Below are 23,352 nucleotides of genomic sequence, written 5' to 3'. Positions count from 1 at the left end.
TCAACAGAGCCCTCCAGTGGCTCCCCATCTTACACAGGGTGAAGTGCAGTCTGTGCACTGGTCTACGAGGCATGCCCACATGTCCTCCTGACTCCTGCAACCGTGTCTCCCGCCCTGCCCTGGAGCTCCCAGCATCCTCGCTGCCCCCAAACAATGGGCATGCTCCCCCTCAGGGTCTTTGCTCCAGCTGCTTCCTCCCCTCGGTATGATTTAACTAACTCCTTTTCTCACTTTGGGCTTTGCTCAAAAGTCATCTCTCGGTAGGACCCTCCATGACCACCCTATTTAAAATTCTGACCCATCCCCCCTGGCACCCTGGATCTCACTTATCCTATTTTATTTTTATCTCCATAGTTCAGCATTTATTCTCTTCTAATATACAATTTCATTTACTCATTTATTAGGTGTAGTGTTTGCTACTCTTAATTGTACATCCACTCCAGAGGCCAGAGATTTTTGTTTTTTGTTGTTGTTTTTTTTTTTTTCACTCATATAGTCCAAGCACTTAGAACAACACATGGTTTGGGATATTCCATATAAACAAAATTAGCAGTAGCACTGAATCAGTTAAGCAAAGAGCTATTTCTAAATATCATAAAGTCTATCAGGTGTAGCAACTTCTTTCTAGATATGCCTTGTGAGGCAAGGGAAACAAAAGCAAAAATAAACTATTACTACCTCAAAATCAAAAGCTTTTGCAGAGTGAAGGAAACAATCAACAAAACTAAAAGTCAGGCCATGGAATAGGAGAATATATTTATGAATGACATATCCAATAAAGGGTTAGTTTCCAAAATATGTAAAGAATTTATAAAACTCAACACCCAAAAACGAAATAACACCAAAAAATGTGCAGAAAACACGAATGGACATTTTTCCAAAGAAAACCTACCGATGGCCAATAGACACAGGAAGATACTTAACATAGCTGATCATAAGGAAAATGTAAATCAAAACTATAATGAGATATCACCTTACACCTATCTGAATGGCTATAAAATCAACAACACAAGAAACTACAGGTATTGGCAAGGATGTGGAGAAAAAGGAACCTTCTTGCATTGTTGGTGTGAATGCAAACTGGTGCAGCCACTATGGAAAATCATGGAGGCTTGCCAAAAAGTTAAAAATAGAATTACCCTACAATCCAGTAATTACACTACTAGATATTTACCCAAATACAAAAATACTAATTTAAAGGGATATGTGCACCCCAATGTTTATAGCAGCAGCATCTACAATAGTCAAATTATGGGAACAGCCCACCTATCCATCAACTGATGAATGGATAAAAAAGTTGTTATATATGAATATTACTTGGCCATAAAGAAGAACGAAATCTTTTCATTTGCAAGGACATGGTTGGAGCACAATACTATGCTAAGCAAAATAAATCAGGACAGGAAGACAAATGCCATGTGATTTCACTCATGTGGGATTTAAGAAACAAAACAAATAAGCAAAGGGGAAAAAAGAGAGGCAAGCCAAGAAACACTTTTTTTATTTTATTTTATTTATTTATTTGACAGACAGAGATCACAAGTAGGCAGAGAGGCAGGCAGAGAGAGAGAGAGGAGGAAGCAGGCTCCCTGCAGAGCAGAGAGCCCGATGTGGGGCTCAATCCCAGGACCCTGCGATCATGACCTGAGCCAAAGGCAGTGGCTTAAGCCACTGAGCCACCCAGGCGCCTCGCCAAGAAACACTCTTAACTACAGAAAACAATGTGATGGTTACCAGAGAGGAGTGGGTAGGGGGGCTGGGTTAAATACGTGCGAGGGATTAAGGAGCACACTTGCTGTGAGGAGCCCTGGGTGTTAGGTGGAAGTGTGGAATCACTATATTATACACCTGAAACTAATATACTGCATGTTAACTGATTGGAATTTATTTATTTATTTATTTATTTTTTTAAAGATTTTATTTATTTATTTGACAGAGAGAAATCACAAGTAGATGGAGAGGCAGGCAGAGAGAGAGAGGGAGGGAAGCAGGCTCCCTGCCGAGCAGAGAGCCCGATGCGGGACTCGATCCTAGGACCCTGAGATCATGACCTGAGCCGAAGGCAGCGGCTTAACCCACTGAGCCACCCAGGCGCCCAACTGATTGGAATTTAAACACAAACTTTACTGTGTATTTAACTTTAGTTATAAAATATATATATATATATATATATATATATATATATACACACACATACATATATATGTATATATAGACATAATTCAGTTTAAAAATCTTTTGACCACATATTAATTATGACTACAAAACTGAAAATAATTTTAAGAAATTTAGAAAGAAAAGCTAACAATGTAAAACAGTATTTCAACAATAACAAAAATCCTAAACCACAAAATCAAAGATTTTTTTAAAAATTTTATTTATTTATTTGACACAGAGAGAGAGATCACAAGTAGGCAGAGCTGCAGGCAGTGGGGCAGGGCGGAGCAGGATACCTGCTGAGCAGAGAGCCCTATGTGGGGCTCGATTCCAGGACCCTGAGATCACAACCCGAGCAGGAGGGCTCAACCCACTGAACCACCCAGGCACCCCCAAAAATCGAAGATTGAGAAGAACGTCAATTGTTTAGTGTTTTCAGAAAAGAATGTTGAAACAAGTATCCCTCAAGTTGATAAACTGAGAAGGGTGTTTGAAGCGTATTGTTTAAAGGCAAAAAGGTAACAAACAGGAATTAAAAACTTATAAGCATATCTTCCGGAGCACCTGGGTGGCTCAGTGGGTTAAGCCGCTGCCTTCGGCTCAGGTCATGATCTCAGGGTCCTGGGATCGAGTCCCGCATCGGGCTCTCTGCTCGGCAGGGAGCCTGCTTCCTCCTCTCTCTCTGCCTGCCTCTCTGCCTACTTGTGATCTCTCTCTGTCAAATAAATAAATAAATAAATAATCTTTAAAAAAAAAAAAAGCATATCTTCCAATTAAGAGAGGGAAGAGGAAAAACTAGATCATGTAGCATTTGATATAAATCAGCTTCTAACTGAAAATGGGTGAGTAGGAGTTATTTTGCTTCACCCTCCTCTCTGTGACCTTCAAACCAAACAAGACTAATGCTAGACAGAGAAGAAAGGCATTATCTCAGATAATCCAGGAAAACCACTATGGTCCTAAACCACAAACTACGAGCACACCTGCCCAATTCTGCCAAGCCTGGATGGAGCTGGGGGACATGCTCAGAGTTGAGATGTGCCAACTTAGACATCCTTCAGGATACTGATGACCCTAGAAGGTGGGGTGACCATCTCAAAGGGCACTTCCAGTGCCCACTGCTATAGTCACCGTATCTGAGCAATGTACCACATTGGGAGGGGGCAGGGAGCAAGCACCATGTTCCTCATGGGAGGGAGACTAAGGGAGAAACATGACAACCAGCCATTTTTACTGTCTGTAACCCTATGAACTCAAATCTAACCAAGGAAAGCTCCCCTCCAGGACACAGGCCCTCATTGAGAAGAATTGCTGGAGGTACACTCCATGTTGAACAGGACAAGGAAAAGGAAGATCCAGATAAAAGTAGGGGAGGAAAACAGAGCCTGTACATCTCACTAAGCCCAAGGCCACAGATCAGAACACCTTGTCAGAACAACAGGAAAGAGAAATCCAGAGGCTCAAAGCTGGGAAAATTATCCTGCCCCACCCCTTCCATTTGACTTAACTGAGAGCAACAGAAAGGAAATATGTAAAATTCCACATTAGGGTATGATAAGAAACAAGAAAATACTGAGCAGACCAATGCCCCTACAGATAGTGAAGGCATGCTAGAGAGACAGGCTCATGCAACAGATGGAAACTAGAATGGTATTTCTGAATAAATTGAAAGAAATGAACCTACGTGTTGCAAAGAAAGGTCCATGGTGTACCTGGAAAAGTCAACTCAGAACGGCCAACACTGAAACATACCTAGTGAAACTATTAAAGACTTTTTTAAAGTCCTTTGAGCACCCAGGCAAAATCACCAAGTCATTTATAAGGGGGAAAATTGTCATTGGACTTGGAGAGCAGGCAGCAAAGTAACATACTAACAAACTGAAGATTCTCAAAGAGGAAAACGTAAGACAAGGATTTTATAACCAACCAAACAGACTCTCAAAAATAAGGATTATAGATGAATGGTTTTGAACATAGAAGAACTCAGGGAAAACAATCGCTGTAGATGCTGCCTGGGAAATCTCCTAGACAACAAATACGAACCAAACCAAATATCTGGAGAGGCTTCATCAGGAGAATTGGTAGTAAGCAGCAAGTACATACTTACCCAGAAAACTATGGCAAAATGATCAAATAAGAATGGTTATGTAATGGGGCGCCTGGGTGGCTCAGTGCATTAAAGCCTCTGCCTTTGGCTCAGGTCGTGGTCCCAGGGTCCTGGAATCGAGCCCCGCATTGGGCTCTCTATGAAGCGGGGAGTCTGCTTCCCTTCCTCTCTCTCTGCCTGCCTCTCTGCCTACTTGTGATCTCTGTCTGTCAAATAAATAAATAAAATCTTTAAAAATAAAATAAAATAAAATAAAAAATAAATGGTTATATACTTTGCCAATGTAGATTCAGTATATCTATCAAAAAGTACTAGATGAGGGCGCCTGGGTCGCTCAGTGGGTTAAGCCGCTGCCTTCGGCTCAGGTCATGATCTCAGGGTCCTGGGATCGAGTCCCGCATTGGGCTCTCTGCTCAGCAGGGAGCCTGCTTCCCTCTCTCTCTCTGCCTGCCTCTCTACTTGTGATCTCTCTCTGTCAAATAAAAAAATAAAATCTTTTTTTAAAAAATTACTAGATGAAAATCTACAGCTATAGAGTGGAAAACACCTTTTGACACATGGCATGAGAACCAAAGCCATAAAAAGGTTTATAATTTTACTACATAGAAATTTTAAACTTTTCTATGATCTAAAACACCATAAGCAAATTCAAAGGACAAGCAACAAGCCACATAAAAATATGTGCAACAATGCCCATATCACATTGAAATTTAAAGCATTCTTTGAATCAATAGAGTTTAAAAATGAGAAAAAAAACACTATAAATTATAAATATATGTGAAAGGGTGTTCACACTGATTAGTAATTTTAGAATACACAGTAAAATAATTACCTATATTTGTCAGGCTGGCAAACAATGATAATATCAAATGTCAACAAGGGTGTGGCATACATTATGTGTAAGGAATTATGTTGGATGTTACAGATACAAATATAAGTAACATAGAAACAGTGTTCCAGTTCACAAAGAACTTATATTTTTAAGGGGTGTACAAGTGGAAGGGGGAAATTTTTTAAATGAGTACATAATTTTTAAATACAATCTGATGTGCTACAAAGGAGAAATACAGGGTGCTTTGAGGAGGACCTGATGTTATTTGGGCAGAGGTATTCTCAGCCACTGTAAACTGATCAATTCTTTAGGAAAATTGGCAAAATTTTAGATATCCACAATGTTTGTCTAAATAATTCTACTCCTAAAAAAAATAAAAAAAATAATAATTCTATTCCTAAATAGCGACTCTACCAAAACACCAGCCAGATATATATACAAAATGATGCTTACAGCAACATTGTTTATAACAGAAAAAAGAAATAATTCAAATCTTTATTAGAGGATATTGACTAAAACAGGGTACATCCAACAGAATTCAACCATCAGAAAGAATGATTTTTCACCCAAAATAATAACATAGGCAGGAATAAACCTAACCAAAGAAGTGAAAGACCTGTACTCTGAAAACACTGATCAAAGAAATTAAAGATGACACAAAGAAATGAAGAGACATTCCATGCTCATGGATTAGAAGAAAAAATATTGTTAAAATGTCTATGCTACCCAAAACACTCTACATATTCAATGCAATTCCTATCAAAATACCAACAGCATTTTTATAGAACTAGAACAAATGATCCTAAAATTTGTATGGAACCATAAAAGACCCTGAAGAGCCAAAGCAATCTTGAAAAAAGAGGAGCAAAGCTAGAAGCATCACAACTTTAGACTTCAAGTTATATTACAAAGTTATAGTAATCAAAACAGTATGGTGCTGGCACAAAAAATAGATACACAGATCAACAGAACAGAATAGAAAACCCCAAAATGGACCCACAACTAGATGGTCAATTTTTCACAAAGCAGGAAAGAATATCCAACATACCTTCAATAGTCTCTTCAACAAATGGTTTTGGGAAAACTGGACAGCAACAGGAAAAAGAATTAAACTGTACCACTTTCTTAAACCACAAATATAAATAAATTAAAAATGAATTAAAGACCTAAGTGTGAAACCTGAAACCTTAAAAATTCTAGAAAAGAGAACAGGCAGTAATTTCTGACATGGCCATAGCAACTTTTTTCTACATAAGTCCCCTGAGGCAAGGGAAAAAAAGCAAAAACAAACTATTGGGACTACATCAAAATAAAAAGTTTCTGTACAGTGAAGAAAACAATCAATGAAACTAAAAGTCAACCTATAGAATGGGATAAGGTATTTGCAAATGACATATCTGAATAAGGGTTAGTATCCAAAATATATGAAGAAGTTATAAAACTCAACACCAAAACCCTTCAAATAACCCAATTTAAAAATGGGCAGAACAAATATAACACTGTATGTTAACTAACTGGAATTAAAATAAAAACCTTTTAAAAATAGGTAGGACATGAACAGACATTTATCCAAAAAAGATATAAAGATGGCCAACAGACAAATGAAAAGATGTTCATCAACCTTACCATCAGGGAAACACAAATTAAAAACTGCACTGAACTATTATAACACCAGTCTTAATGGCTAAAATCAACAGCACAAGAAACAACAGGTGTTGGCGAGGATGTGGAGAGAAAGGAACCCTTGTGCCCTGTTGGTATGAATGCAAACTGGTGAAGCCACTGTGGAAAAGAGTATGGAAGTTCCTCAAAAAGTTAAAAACAGAATTACCCTATGATCCAGCAAATACACTACTAGATATTTACCCAAAGAATAAAAAAATATTTTTTAATGATTCAAAGGGATACATGCACTCCAATGTTTATAGAAGCATTATCTACAATAGCTAAATTAGGAAACAGCCCAAGTGTCCATTGACTAATGAATGGATAAAGAAGTTGTGGTATATATAATGGAATACTACTCAGTCATAAAAAAGAGTGAAAGCTTATCATTTGCCATGGAGTTTAATGTGGAATTTAAGAAACAAAACAAAGAAGCAAAAGGGAATAAAAGGAGAGAGGGGCAAGCCAAGAAACAGACTCTTAACTATAGAGAACAAAATGATGGTTACCAAAGAGAAGGTGGGTGGGGAGATGGGTTAAATAGTTAATTGGGATTAAGGAGCACATTTGTGATGAGCACCCAGGTAATGTATGGAAGTCTTTAATCACTATATTATTGTACACCTGAAATGGATATTACACTCTATATTAACTAACTGGAGTTTCTTTCTCTCTCTCTCTTTTTTTTTTTTTTAAGATTTATTTACTTATTTATTTGAGAAGGAGAGAGAGAGAGATCAAAAACATGGGGGGAAGGGTATAGGGAGAAGCAGTCTCCTCACTGAGCCAGAAGCCTGATGTGGAACCCAATCACAGGACCCCAGGATCACAACCCGAACCAAAGACAGATGTGTAAATGATTGAACCACCCAGGTGCCCCTACTGGAATTTAAATTAAAACTTAAAAGAAAGAAAGAAAAAAAAACTTAAAAGAAAGAATACAGGATTTAGGTTGACTAAATCCAAGTCAGATTCCTTGTGTGATTTCAAATATACTATACAATTTTAATGAATCTATGTTTCCTAAACTACAAAACAAGGATAATTGTTATAAGACTTGATTTGATTATTCTGGATAAATTGGTTAGTTCAGTGTTCAGAATCTAAAAGAACTCATTAAATTGTAGACATTAAAAATAAAAATAAAAAATTAAAGCAAAAATTTTTTAAAAGAATGATAAAGATGTCTACATATTGACATACAAAGATGTGCGTTATGTGAAAACATAACCAAGTACAAGATTGTATTAGTATGAGCAGATTTCTAAAAACAAATATATATTTTATATTCTGCATATATGGAAAATATCTGGAAGAAAAGAAACAAAACATTTGGGAGAATATTGAGATATACTGAGATAATATATTGAGATAATATAACTTTTACCAAGTTATATATCTATATTGTTTATAATTCTCATGCCAAGCGAGAATTACTTATTGAAAAAAAATTAAATTCCAAAAAACAAAACATTTCTTTAAACTGATCAGTGCAAAGGAGCCTCAGCTTTTCTTGTATTTTGATATTTAAGATGCACCAAAAAAAAAAAGGGGGTTCCTCTAACTTTACCAATGGTGAAGGAACAAAGTTTTCTTCCTAATCATTAAAAACAACATACACAGGGCGCCTGGATGGCTCAGTGGGTTAAAGCTTCTGCCTTTGGCTCAGGTCACGAACCCAGAGTCCTGGGATGGAGCCCTGTATCGGGCTCTCTGCTCAGCAGGGAGCCTGCTTCCTCTTCTCTCTCTGCCTGCTTCCCTGCCTACTTGTGATCTCTGTCAAACAAATAAATAAAATCTTTAAAAACAAACAAAACACACACACACACACACACACACACACACACACACACACACCCTTCCTTTACTTAATATATATGGTGTTTAATATTGTAGTCTTTCCTGGGACACCTGGGTGGCTCAGTTGGTTAGGCGGCTGCCTTTGGCTCAGGTCATGATCCAGGGGTTCTGGGACTGAGCCCCACATCGGGCTCCCTGTTCAATGGAGAGCCTGCTTCCCCTTCTCCCTCTGCCTGATGCTCTGCCTACTTGTGCTCCCTCTCTATCTCTAGGTCAAATACATAAATAAATAAATCTATAAAAAATATTGTGGCCTTTCCTTTTAGGTTCTGTTCCTTACATTCAAAATGCAGGTTATAAATAAATTCACCTTATCTGTGCCTTCTGCTAAAGTAAACTGAAACAACTAAACTTTCAGTCCCATTATCACTATAGTCTAAAAGCTTGATTCAGGCTGCAACCACCCTTTCATTTGAAGCTCTTGTTAAAATGCCATACTACAACTCCTCTGAATAAAAACAAACCCTAGAATATGACATTAGGCTTCCTTTGTTGCTACTTATAATGACTAAGTTCTGTGCTTATAATACAGATTTCATTTAATTATTACATATCAAAGGATTTTATATGGTTTCTCTCATTATGTCTTAATTCAACTTGTTTAGGATACTGTCACACACTTCCAGGTGAGAATGAGGAAAAGAGATTGAGCAACTGACTTAAAAGTAATAAAGCAATAAAGCAGGAATGTCAGTCAGGGGAAAAAAAACAGCTTAGGTCTCCTATATAAAGGCTGAATACCAGTTGTATACTATTCATCTCTAGGGCAAGCTATAAAGCTTTGAAAATCACCTTCAACAATCATTCAACATGAGTCATGTCCCACCACCTTACTATTACCTAGTGGAACAGCCTCAGATCTTGTTATAGCCTTTTTAGTATGCTGAAGCCAATAAAACACTCACCATTCAGCAAGAGAAACTAGTTCTGAAACATTTAATAATTTGCCCACAGCCAATGAACGTTCTCACTGCAACTTCTTTCCATATCCTTTACTATTTCTCTGCAAAAGTCAGAAAATGAGAAAAATATTTTAATCATAAGATGAATAGTTTATGAATTTAGTTAGCAAAATTTAAGTCCAAAAATTTATTAGGTGCTGTTTTGTTGTTGTTGTTCCAGAAACTGTGCTAACCACTATGAATATAAAAATTGCAAAGACACTCACCTGATCCCCAAGAAGTCCAGGCTTGTTGGGGAGACATAGCTCACAAATCACTATCGTACTAAAATTCTACTTTCCTAGCTTTTAATGAAGACCAAAATCACCAAGAAAATAGGTGCAGTTAGGACTATGAATTACTACTTTAATCCAGTACATTATCTTCCCACTCTCGTCCCTTAGAATTTATGTGTATTTCTAAATATCATTCCTACTAAAAGGAAGCAGGGATCCTTGGAGAAACAGCTGGTTCCAAATGTGAAGCATGGAATTAATGAGATGAAACTGGGATATCTTGTGGTGCCCAGAAATCAAGGAGATTCCCAAAGACTAATGGGACTATGTTAAATGGACAATGGTAATGAACCTGAAGGAGCCCAATTTGACTCATTAGGGATAATCCCAGGAAAATAAAAAAATAATGACATTAATGAACTAGAAAACACTAAATAAAATATTGATACTAAAAGAAGAAGAAAAGCACAGAAAAATAAAGTTCTTCTTTACAGAATAATAGAGATAATAAACAAAGGAAATGACAGTCCCACCATTTTGTACATCTTATATAGTCACCAAAACATGCTAAAATCATTGAGTAGAAGGTTGCTGGGGAAGATATTCACAAAGTTTCGCTCCACAAATTATCAATGACAAAAAGGAAGACAAGAGTGACCAAGCTTACTATGACTACCTGGTGGGGAACTTGACCCTACATGCCTTCTAAGGTGATGTGATGAGACACAACATATCACCTAGGTAGCCTTCTTGTTGAAGCTGTTTGATTAATTAGACAAATTCAGAATGTGGGGTACATTATTGGACAACTTGCCTCTTAAAACAAAATTCATCTTCATAAAAAATTTATTTTCATAAAAAGTAAAACTAACATTTAAAAAAAAGGTGCAGACTTAAGCTTCTGGGAAATGGAATAGATGTATTTTTCCTTATTCTTTCTACAAGTACAACTAAAATCCCTAGACATGAGATGGAAAATTAATATAAGAAGGTTCTGAAAGGTAGAAAGGAAAAGACAAACTGTTTAAGGAACTTGGGACTCAGGAACAACACAGTGGCAAGTTGCTTGAGTTTTCTTTTTGCCTCATATATACCAGATTGGGAGGTGAAGAAGTGGTCAACCTGGAAATACTACAGGGCACAAACATAAAAGCCTGCTGTCAAAGGACCAGTAAAGGACATTCAGACAATAAATGCTTTACTCCAGTCAGAAGAAATAACATGAATATAAAACAGTAGAAATCAAAGAACAGAGCTTCAAACACCTATGAGATTATAAGAGATCTAACACTTAAGTCAACAGGGTCCAGGACAGAGACAAAGATGGAGGAAGCTGGAAAAGTAGTAGAAAAAAAAATAGCTGAAAACTTTCTGAATTCAGCAAAAGATTAATGTACAGATTCAAAAAGATGAACTCCAGACTGAGAATACCAAAAAAATCTACATCAAAACATGCCATAGTCAAAATTCTAAAAAACAAAAAAACTTGAAAGCTGCGAGAGAAATGACATTTTCCTGTTGGGAAAACAATTGAAATGGCAGCAGATTCCTCACCAGAAACCATGTGGCCAGAGGAAGTAATACATTTTTCAGGCGCTGAAAGAAAAGAACTGTCAACCCAGCATCCTGTATCCAGAGAAAATATCCCTTATGAATCAAAGGGAGATCAAAATATTCTCAGATAAAAAAAAAAAAATAAGAGAGTTTGTTGCTAGTAGACTTATCCCAAAAGAACAGCTAAAGGAAGTTCTCTCAACAGAAAAGAAATGATAAAAGAAGGAATCTAGGAGCATCAGGAATAAATAATAAAAATGAATGTAATTATAATACTATTTGTCTCCTCTTAAGACTTCTAAATTATGTTTGATGGTTGAAACAAAAATTATAATCCTGTCTGATGTGGTTCTGAATGTAGGTAAAAAATTATAAGTGAGGAGAGTAAAGAGAGGTAAGACTTCCGCACTTTGCTCCAAGTGGTAAAATATCCATGCCAGCAGACTGTGATAAATAATATGTATAATGTAATACTTAGAAGGCTACTAACAATATGTAAAAAGCTACAATCAAAACAATTTAGAGGGGTGCCTGGGTGGCTCAGCGGGTTAAAGCCTCTGCCTTCAGTTCAGGTCTTGATCTCAGGGTCTGGGATCAAGCCCTGCATCGGGATCTCTGCTCAGCAGGGACCCTGCTTCCCCCCAACCCCGCCTGCCTCTCTGACTACATGTAATCTCTGTCTGTCAAATAAATAAAAATCTTTTTTAAAAAATTAGAAAGATCAAAATAGAATTCTAAAAAACTGTTTAAGATAATCCACAGTAAGAGGGAGAAAAGAGGGAAACAAATCTGAAGAAATAATGGCTGAAAACTTTCCAAAATTATTAGAAAACAATAACGTCTACATTAGGGAAGCTCAGTGAATTGCAAGCAGGATAAACTCAAATCGATCCACAAACAGGCACATTCTAGTAGAAATGCTAAAAATCAAAAAACAAGGAGGAAAAATCTTGAAAGCAGGAAGAGAAAAACAACTTAGCATTTACAACAGAACCATAATAAGACTAACAGCTGACATCTCATTGGAAACAATGAAAGCCAGGCGGCAATGGGATAGCACATTCCAAGTACTCAAGGGAAACAAAACAAAACAAAACAAAACTATCAGCCAGGAATCCTATAGCCAGCAAAGTTATCTTTCAAAGTGACGGTGAAAAGGGTATATTCCCATAAGAAAGGAAAACATGATTTTGAAGTGATATTTGTATATTTGTGTTCATAGCAACATTATTCACAGTAGCCTAAAAGTGCAAGCAACTCAAATGTCAGATGAATGGATGAACAAAATGTAATGTATACATAAGTGTAATATTATTCAGACTTATAAAGAAAGGAAAGGAAAGTCACATGCTACAATATGAAAACAGTATGTAAGGTGAAATAAGCTAAATACAAAATGACAAATACTGTATAATATACTTTATAGGGGGTAACTAGAGTGGTGGTTGCCAGGGGCTGGGGGAAGGTGAGGATGGAGAGTTAGTGTTTAATGGGTATAGAATTTCAGTTTTTCATGATGGAGAATGCTGAAGACTGATGATGGTGGCCATACAACATCGTTAACATACTTAATATCATTAAACTGTACACCTAAAAATGGATACAATGGTAAATTTTGTTATGTGTATTTCACTGCAATAAAAAAAATTGGGGGAAAAATAAAAGTGATATAAAGACTTTCCCAAATAAACAAAAACTGAGAGAATTTGTTGCTAGTATACCTGCCTTACAAGAAATACCAGAGTAAGTTCTTCTCAGTGAAAGCACATGAGCCCAAAAGGTAATTCAAATCCACACACACAAAAAAATAAAAAAGCAGGGGCACCTGGGTGACTCAGTGGGTTAAAGCCTCTGCCTTCAGCTCAGGTCATGATCCCAGGGTCCTGCATCGGGCTCTCTGCTCAGCAGGGAGCCTGCTTCCCCCTCTCTCTCTGCCTGCCTCTCTGCCTACTTGTGATCTCTGTCTGTCAAATAAATAAATAAAATCTTTAAAAAAAATCAAAGAGCACATAAAGGTAATTAAGTAATTATAAATAAGAGCAAAAATGTATGCTTTTCTCCTTTCTTCTCTGGATTTAGAAAACAATTATATAGGTGTGCATGGGTGGCTCAGATGTTAAGCCTCTGCCTTCAGCTCAGGTCATGATCTCCAGGTCCTGGGATTGAACCCCATGTCGTCGGGCTCCCAGATCAGTGGGGAGTTTGCTTCTCCCTCCCCCCCATTTCTTGTGCAGTCTCTCTCTACCTCTCAAATGAATAAATAAAATCTTAAGCAATTATATAAAATATGATCCATAGAGTATATTGTTGGACATATAATGTATAGAAATATATGTGTAATATATCTACCAACAATTGAACAAAGCAGATGGATTGGAGTAAAGCTATACTGAATTAAGGAAGTTACTACAGTTGGCTAAGGTAATAATTATAACAACGTATGCTTAAGTTTGTAATATTAACAGGTATAATATGGTAACAATAATATAACAAAAAGTAAAAAATGAGAATAGAGCTATATAGAGGTAACATTTCTGTATCTCATTGGAATTAAGTATAAATCTGAAGTAGATTCTGATAAGTTATCAGAATATAATGAAAAGAGATAAAGTAAAAAAAGTCGTTAAAGAAAATAAAAGGTCTGTATTTCCTAGAGCCACAGTAACAGATAACCACAAATAGAGTGGCTTAAAACAACAGAATTGTATTCTTTCCCTCTTCTGGAGGGAATAAAATAAATTTTATTTTAAAATTTAAAATAAATTTTAAAAATTTTAATATAAACTTTATTTTTTATAAATAAAAAGGATAAAAGTCTGAAATCAAGGTGTCAGCAGGACATGTTCTCTCTGAAGTTTCTCAGAAAGAGTCCTTCCTTGCCTCCTCCAGCTTCTTGTGGTTCCCAGTTATCACACACATTCTTGGCTTGTACTTGCATCTCTGCCTCTATCTTCACATGGCCTTCTTTCTGTGTGTCTCTGCATATACTTTTCTTACAATGACTTTAATCGTTGCATTTAGGGACCACCCTAATTAATCCAGGATGATTCATCTCAAGATCTCCAACGTACCAGCCAACCCATTAAAATATTAACACTAGAAATCACTCACTTAATGCAAAAGAAAGCAGTGAGAGGAATAAGAGGAACAAAAAAAGATAAGACACACAGAAAACCAAAAGTAAAATGGCAAATATAAATCTAATAATACTAAATGCGAATGAATTAAACATTCCAATAAAAGGGCACAGTTTGTCAGACTGGATAAATAAACACATAATCTGGCCATATGCTGTCCAGAAAGTATAATTTAGATACAAAATAGAAATGGATTGAAATAAGTGAATGAAAAAAAAAGTATCATGCAAATAGCAACCACAAGAGAGTTCCGGTGCCTATAGTAATATCAGATGTAATAGACTTTGAAATAAAAATTTTACTAGGGCACCTGGGTGGCTCAGTTGGTTAACTGACTGCCTTTGGCTCAGGTTATGATCTTAGAGTCCTGGAATCAAGTCCCACATTAGACTCCCTGCTTGGTGGGAAGTCTTCTTCTCCTGCTGACCTCTCTCCTCTCATGTTCTCTCTCATTCTCTCTCTATATCAAATAAATAAAATCTTTAAAAAAAATTTTACTAGAAAGGGGCACCTGGGTGGCTCAATCTGTTGAGCATCTGCCTTCAGTCCAGGTCATGATCTTAGAGTCCTGGAATCGAGCCCCATGTTGGACTCCTGGCTCGGTAGAGAGTCTGCTTCTCCCTCTGCCTTCTGCTCCCCCTGTCTGTGCTCTCTCTCTCTCTCACTCTTGCTCTATCTCAAATGGATAAATAAAATCTTTTTTTAAAAGGTTACTAGAGGGTGCCTGGGTGGCTCAGTGGGTTAAGCCTCTGCCTTCAGCTCATGTCATGATCTCAGGGTCCTGGGATTGAGTCCCACATCGGGCTCTCTTCTTGGCAGGGAGCTTGCTTCCTCCTCTCTCTCTCTCTCTGCCTGCCTCTCTGCTTACTTGTGATTTTGCTCTGTCAAATAAATAAATAAAATCTTTAAATAAAATGTTACTAGAGATAAGGACATCATGATAAAAAGGTCATGTCATCAGAAGATATAACAAGTATATATGCACTTAGTAGAGCACCAAAATATATAAAGCAAAAAGTGACAGAAATGAAGGGAGAAAGGACAATTCAACAGTAGTAGCTAAAGACTTTAATACCCACTTTCTATAATAGACAGAACTATACATTATCTCAACAAGGAAATAGATCTGAAAAATACTCTAGGCCAGTCAGAACACTAGATCTGTAGAACATGCAACCCAACACAGCAGTATATACATTCTTCTCAAGTGCACACAGAACATTCTCAAGAACATACCATGTGCCTGGCCATAAAACAAACCTCAATCAATTTAAAGGGACAAAAATAATGCAAAGAATGTTGTCTAACCAAAATGGGATGTAATTAGAAATCAATAGCAGAAAAACATTTGTGAAACTCACAAATATGTAAAGATTAAACAACATACTCCGAAATAACAATGGGTCAGAGAAGAAATTAAAAGAGAAATCCAAAATACTTTAAGATGAATGAAAATGAAGAATTAATATACCAAAACTTATGGAACACCTCTCTAGCAGTGCAGCAGTGCTTAGAGGGAAATTCACAGTGGTAGATACCTATGTTAATGTTAAAAGGTAGGGAAGAGACAGTAAGTATCCCCCAAACTGAGAAGGCATTTTGAGACTAAAAACAAAAAAGGTGACTCCATACAGTTTACATAGAGTTTTATTCACAGTAACTAACTCACGGGAAGGATTGGGCAGACGAGGTTCCAGTCAGCTGTGCAGCCATTCTCTACAGAGTCCGGACCTTCATCCACAGATTTTATGGAGTGAGGGGGTGTACAGAAGGTCACTGTAGTGAGATCAAAAGGTTCCCATGCATTTCAAAGGGTTTGTATGCACTGAATTAACATCGAACATTTAACTAGACCTCGTGGTACCACCTATGCATCAGGAAGGGGAGAGACTATTTTATCTCTAACAAACTTGAGGAGGGACAAATTAAGACTCCCGCATCCCAGACTTTGTGGGAATTTCTAAAGTATATAGATATTAATCTCCAAGAGAGAGATAGCCCCAAGAGAGGTCATTGAGTGAACATGAACAAGGTGGAAGGCCAAAGATGGAGTCAGTATTGCTAGCATGTCTACAGTTAAAAAGAAAAAAATCTCAAATCAATAACTTAACCTTTCACTTTAAAACACTAGAAAAAGAGAAGTAAACTAAACCTAATGCACGCAGAAGGAAGTAAATAATAGGTCAGAGCAAAAAATAATGAAATAGGGAATAGAAAAACAATAGAGAAGATAAAACCAAAATCTGCTTCTTTGAAGAGATCAACAAAATTGACAAACATTTAGTTAGGTTGGCCAAGAAAATATAAGAGACAATTGAAATTACTAGAATCAGAAATGAAAGAGGGGATATTAGTACCAACTTTACAGAAATAAAAAGAATTATAAAACAATACTGTGAACAAATCCATGCCAACAAATTAGATAACTTAAAGTGAAATGGAAAAGTTCTTGGAAACATACCAACTACCAAAACTGACTCAAGAATAAAACATTCTGAACAGAGCTATGACAAGTGAAAAGACTGAATTAGTAATAGAAATTTATCCACAAAGAAAAGCCAGCCCCAGAGTTCACTGCTGAATTGTACTAAATGTTTTTTAGAGATTTTATTTATTTGACAGAGATCATGAAAGAACAGAAGCAGGCGGAGCAGCAGAGGGAGAGGGAGAGGGAGAAGTAGGCTCCCCATTGATCAGGGAGCCCAATATGGGGCTTGATCCCCAGACTCTGGGATCATGACCTGGGCTGAAGGCAGATGCTTAACCAAGTGAGCCACCCAGGTGCCCTGTACTAAACATTTAAAGAGGAATATTCAGTATCAATTCTTCACAGACTGTTCCCAAAAATAGAGGAGAAAGGAAAGTTTCCCAACTCATCTTATGAGACCAGTATTATCCTAATATCAAAACCGGATAAAGACATCAGGAAAAAAAAAACAAACAAACTACAAATCAGTAGCTTTTCTGAATATGGACATATGAAAATCCTTAAGAAAATACTAGTAAACCAAATCCAACAACATAAAACAATAACAACAACAACCCACAAAAGCTATATACCATTGACCAAATGGATTTACCCTAGGAATGCAAGGTTGGTTTAATATCCAAAAATCAATCATTTCAATACAAGACATTTTAAAATCACATGGTCATTTCAATAGATACAGAAAAAGCATTTAACAAAATCCAAACTCTTTCCAGATAAAAACATTCAACAAACTAGAAGCAAACATTCTCAACCCGATAAAAGTCATCTACTAAAAATCCACAGCTAACATCATTCTTAATAGTGAAAGATTGGATGCTTCCCTCCTAAGACCAGGAAAAAGGCAAAGATGTCTGGAGCTCCTGGTAAGGGCAATTAGGCAAGAAAAAGCACCCACACTGGAAAAGAAGAGATAAGACTACTATATTCACAGATTACATGGTCCCGTATTTAGGAAACCCTATAACCTACTGAAAAACTATCAGAACTCATAAACTTTAGCCAGGTTGCAGGATCAAGACATATATACAAAAATGTATTGTATTGCTATATACTTGCAACGAACAATCCAAAAATGAAATTAAGTAAACAATTTCATTTACAATAACATCAAAAATAATAAAATACTTCATTTAACCTGAAAAATGCCAAACTTTTACCCTGAAAATTACAAAACATTGTTGAAAGAAATTAAGAATAAATAAATGGGGAAACATTCTGTGTTGATGGATTGGAAGACTTAATGTCAAAATGGCAGTACTCTCCAAACTGATACATAATTCAACATAATCCTATCAAAATCTCAGTTGATTCTTTGTGGAAATTGATAATGATATTAAAAAATCCATATGGAATTGCAAGGCCCAGAACTGCCAAAAGAGTCTTGAGAAATAAAAATAAAGACTCACAATTCCCAATTTCAAAACTTACTATACAGCAACATTAATCAAGATGGTGTGGTACTGGTGCAAGGATGGACATATAAAGCATTAGAACCAAATTGAGAGTAAAAAAATAAACCCAAACATCTGTGGTGAACTAAATTTCAGAAAGGGTGACAAGACTATTCAACAGGGAAAGAATAGTGTTTTCAACAAATGGTGCTGGGACAACCAGATAAACACAAACAAAAGAAAGTTGTACCCTTATCTCATATATATGCAAAAGCTAATTCAAATTGGATCAAACATTTAAGAGCTAAAACTGTATTTTGCAATATATAAATACATATATATATCAAGTAAATGCTTTGTACACCTGAAACTAATATAATGCTATACATCAATTACACCTCAATTTTGAAGAAGCACTAAATCTATAAATCTCTTAGAAGAAAATATAGAGGTGAATCCTAATGACCTTAGACTTGGTAAAGAATTCTTCCCAAAATCACAACAAAAATAAAGATAAATAGAACTGCACCACAATTAAACATTTCTCTGTTTAAAAGAACACCATCAAGAATGGGAAAAACCGGGAGCCTGGGTGGCTCAGTGGGTTAAGCCGCTGCCTTTGGCTCAGGTCAGGATCTCAGGGTCCTGGGATAGAGTCCTGCATCAAGCTCTCTGCTCAGCAGGGAGCCTGCTTCCTCCTCTCTCTCTCCCTGCCTGCCTCTCTGCCTACTTGTGATCTCTCTCTCTGTCAAATAAATAAATAAATAATCTTAAAAAAAGAATGGGAAAAACCACCTGCAAATCATGTACTGATAAGGATTTAATATCCAGAATATATAAACAACCTCAACAACAACCGCAAGAACAACTCAATTTTAAAGTGAGCTAAAGACTTGAATACATCTTTCTCTAAGAAGATAAATAAATGGCCAATGAAGACATGAAAAGATACTCAACATCACTAGTCATCAGCAGAGAAATATAACCCAAAGCCACAATGAGATTCACCCCTCCTAAGCTAGAATTAAAAAGTCAGATAATAACAAATGTTGACAAGGATATGGGAACATCAGAACCTTCATTCATTGCTGCGGAGAATTTAAAATGGTGCAGCCACTTTGTAAAACAATCTGGCAGCTCCTCAAATGATTAAACATGGAATTACCAAGATGACCCAGGAATTCCACTCCTAGGTAGGTATATACCCCCCAAATGAAAACACATGAAACCATAAGAATTGGTGAAAAAGTAAGTAGGCATAGTAAGCAGCATCATTTATAATAGCAAAGATGGTAACAATTCAAATGCCTGTCAAATGATGAATGGATGAACGAGTGGCATATCCATACACTAGAATTCTATTTTCCCATAGGAGGAATGACATACTGCTACTCGCTGCAAGGCGAACCTTGAAGACATTATGGCAAGTGAGAGAAGTGAGTCACAAAAGACCACATGTTGTATGATTCCATTCACATTAAGGGGAAACTAAAGTACCATGAAGAAGACTTTGTTTACCAGAAGGTGGGAACTGGAGAGAATGGGAGACCGTCCGCCTAGGCTCTGACAGAAACCTGGGTTTGGCCTCCCCTAGGACATGCAGAACACTGTGGTTGTTGGTCTCCAGAAAGGGAATGTTGCTTCTCTTGTCAAAGCATGAAGAAGCCAGAAGACTGAATTTGGGAAGCTCACGAACGAGAAACCACCCATGTCACAAATCGGTCTGTAGTCAATCCCGACAGTGGCTAACTATGCATCCTCTATCAGAGGGAAACAAAACAGGGACGCCTGGGTGGCTCAGTTGGTTAAGCAGCTGCCTTCGGCTCAGGTCATGATCCCAGCGTCCTGGGCTCGAGTCCCACATCGGGCTCCTTGCTCCGCGGGGAGCCTGCTTCTCCCTCTGACTCTGCCTTCCACTCTGTCTGCCTGTGCTCACTCTCGCTCTCTCTCATAAATAAATAAAATATTTAAAAAAAAAAAAAAAGAGGGAAACAAAACAAAATAATCTTTGATTACCATGCTTGCTCCTGGGCCGCTACTCTGGGAGAAATAATAGAGAGCTCCTGGTTCGAGGCCAGCCTGCTCCTACCTTTCCTGCCCTCCCCTCCACTTGAGCTCCTTCCTGTCTTTTCCACTGGTTCCCTTCTATCCTGGCTGACCCAATCCAGTCCCTCAGAATCCTCTTCTTGTTCTTACTTTTAAAGGCTGGAGCTTCCCAGGAGTCTAGCTTCAGTTCTCCTCTCTAGTCTACCTCTTCCAGGCAATCTCACCTACTCTCATGGTTTTAACTTCCACAAGAACAGACTTGTCCCCCCAAATCCATATCTACCATAAACCAGACACCTAGATTTCCAACTTCATAACACACACATCCGTGTGGCTGCCACACTTAATGGATCATTTTCTGCAGACTCTGTCATAGTTTGGGTTCCCTCAAATCTACCTCCTTAAGGTAAAGATTTGAGAGCAAACTGTTTATTTGAGAGCAAACTGACACAAGAAGCCTTGAGCAGAGGAGTAAGAAGGGGAAGCATGGAATGAAAGCGTGTTTCATCAAGAAAGTTACAACGGAGGGCACCTAAAACTTGATCCCACTGGGGAACTCTGGGACCCAGCATATAACATAGACCCAGCAGCACTATCCCACTGGAGGGGCAGGGAGCTGCTGCAGGGATACGCTGTTATCCTTGGTTGAAGGCTTCTGGGGAGTTGGAAGGGTGTGATTTCCCAGCAGTTTCACTCTGGTGCTGTGTGTTGCAAAGTGGGCACCTGAAAACTTTCTGGCAAAAAAATGCAGGTGCTAACACTGGGAAGGCAGGTCAGCGTCACAGATGAGGGGAAAGGGATACAGGCAGGGTATCCATGCCTCGGCTACCCACTCAAACCCGGAGTTCCTCTCAGATTCCCTATCGTAGTTGGTATCACCCAGGCCAGAGAAAAGTGGTGTCAAAACCAGTTCCTCTCTCTCTCTCTCTGTCCTTTACCTCCACACCCAGGCCCCTGAGGTTTCTATGCCCTGAGTGGTACATCCTTTCCTTTTTTGTCATCCCTACTGCCAAAGCCTTGGTTGCTAACTGGATTTCCTACACCCAGCCTCTTCCACCTCTCATCCATCCGCTAAAAAAACTGCCAGCATGAACATGCTAAAATGCAAATCCATTTAAACCCTATATTAAAAATACTTCAGTGGTTTATAATGAGGTATCTGGAATAATTAAAATTCACAGAGACAGTCAGCAGAAAGGTGGCTGCCAGGGGGCTGGGGAGAGGGAATGGGGAGTCAATGTTGAATGGGGACAGTCTCCGTCCGGGAGATGGAAAAGTTCTGGAGGTGGATGGTGGAGATGGTTGCACAATGGTTTGAATGTATTTAATGCCACTTAACTATACACACTGAAAATAGTTAAGGTGGTAAATGTCAAGTCTATTTTACCACATTAAAAAAAAAAAACTTTAATACTTCAATGGTTCCCACTGCCTAAGGAAGAAAGTCCAAGTATCTTCCCATGATGCATTTAGCCCATCCTCTAGACCTCACCTGTCCCTCCGGCCTCATCTCCTACCACCCCAGCTCTGAGTTTCCCCTCCCAGCATTTCACACTACATGTAGTCTCCAGATACATCTTGCTTTTCCATGTCTGTTTCCCACCGGTCTTTCTGGTTTCTCTTCCTAGAGCACCATTCCCACCCTTGTATGTGAGCAATTTCTCTTCATTCCTCCAAAGTCATTCATTCATTTGTTCAATGATTATCTACTGGGTCTTTGATTCCCATCTTAGGAAACAGAGTGGCGGGAAAGGCAGGTCAGGAACAAGTGATTTGAAGTGAACACAAGTATAAGGTCCTTGAGAGGCATCTAAGAAGGGGGTCTCGCCTCACCTGGGAACGTCAAGGTTGCAGAAGCGTAAATACCTCTGCATGTCAGAGACCCTCTGATGGTTATCCTCTCTCCTTGGTGCTACCTCTGAGCTTTGTATGTACTTCTAATTTCTGTACATACCACATTGTTTATAATCATTTTATAAGCTTCTATATTAGTCATGATTCTCTAGGTTGCCAGTGACATTAAGCCGATATGAACAAAAAGAGATAGGAGGAGGAATCATCATCTTCCATAAATAAGCCATGGGAAGCGCAGAGGTGGTTGGGGCCTGTGGAACAAAGGAATCTGGGAACATCCACTCTCCATGCCTTTTGGCGTGTTACCTTCATCCTCTCGGTGGGAGTTAGGGGTTCAGGCAGCACGAGATTCATGTAGTGAATTAATGTCACAAATACCACAGTCCACCAATTCTAGGACACGCATTTTAATGTTCCTGAAGTCAGCATACCTCTCACAGTTGCCATTGGCTGCCAACGCCAATGTCTGGATGTGTGCGAAATGGGGCAGTTAACTAGTAAGCTCACCAAGGGCACTGGTTAAGCGTCTGCCTTTGGCTCAGGTCATGATCTCGGGGTCCTGGGATTAAGCCCTGCATTGGGCTCCCTCTCCCTCTGACTGTCTCCCACTGTGTTCTCTCTCTCTCCCTCTCTGTTTCTCAGATAAATAAATAAAATATTGAAGGAAGAAGAAGAAGAAGAGGATGAAAGAGGAGGGAGGAGGAAAAGGAGAAGCAGCAGCAGCAGCTCACCCAAAAGCATGGTGACTTCATTTTCATCCTAGGGGGCCTCATGGGAAACTGCAGTCCTGCAATATTTCAACCTACAAACTAAGCAAGGATGTTCAAAGAAGGGATGTGAGTCCTGATTGCTTAATCGACACCTTCTGGTCGATACCTTCAGTTAAGTTCAAGGGAAATGTCAGCATCAAATTTGCAGAACAGATGTCACAAGCTCAGAATGAAATCCTGGAGAGGAGTGAGGAACACTTTCACAACCAACACATTACCAGTGCACTTGATGGCAGAGGGGACGTTATCTGTGAAACAAATCATGGACATAAATGACTGGGGTAAAAAAGTGATTCAAAAGAGACACTCTG

General features: G+C 38.2%; 1 protein-coding gene across 4 annotated transcripts in view; it reads right to left on the bottom strand.

The window, feature by feature from the left end:
* Window positions 1-23,352, bottom strand: part of SPECC1 (sperm antigen with calponin homology and coiled-coil domains 1) — a 280,001-nt gene that overhangs the window by 241,534 nt on the left and 15,115 nt on the right. Inside the window, exon 1 of one of the 4 annotated variants that reach the window (XM_059147398.1) lies at window positions 9,527-9,624. The exons of the other annotated variants lie outside the window; for them this stretch is intronic. The gene's annotated coding sequence lies outside the window, so the exon portion shown is untranslated. Of the gene's footprint in view, window positions 1-9,526; window positions 9,625-23,352 lie in introns of those variants that run through there. 4 annotated transcript variants of the gene reach the window in all.

This window comes from Mustela lutreola, chromosome 15 (assembly GCF_030435805.1).
Source record: "Mustela lutreola isolate mMusLut2 chromosome 15, mMusLut2.pri, whole genome shotgun sequence".
NCBI lineage: Eukaryota > Metazoa > Chordata > Mammalia > Carnivora > Mustelidae > Mustela > Mustela lutreola.
This window is presented reverse-complemented; position numbering and strand designations above follow the sequence as displayed.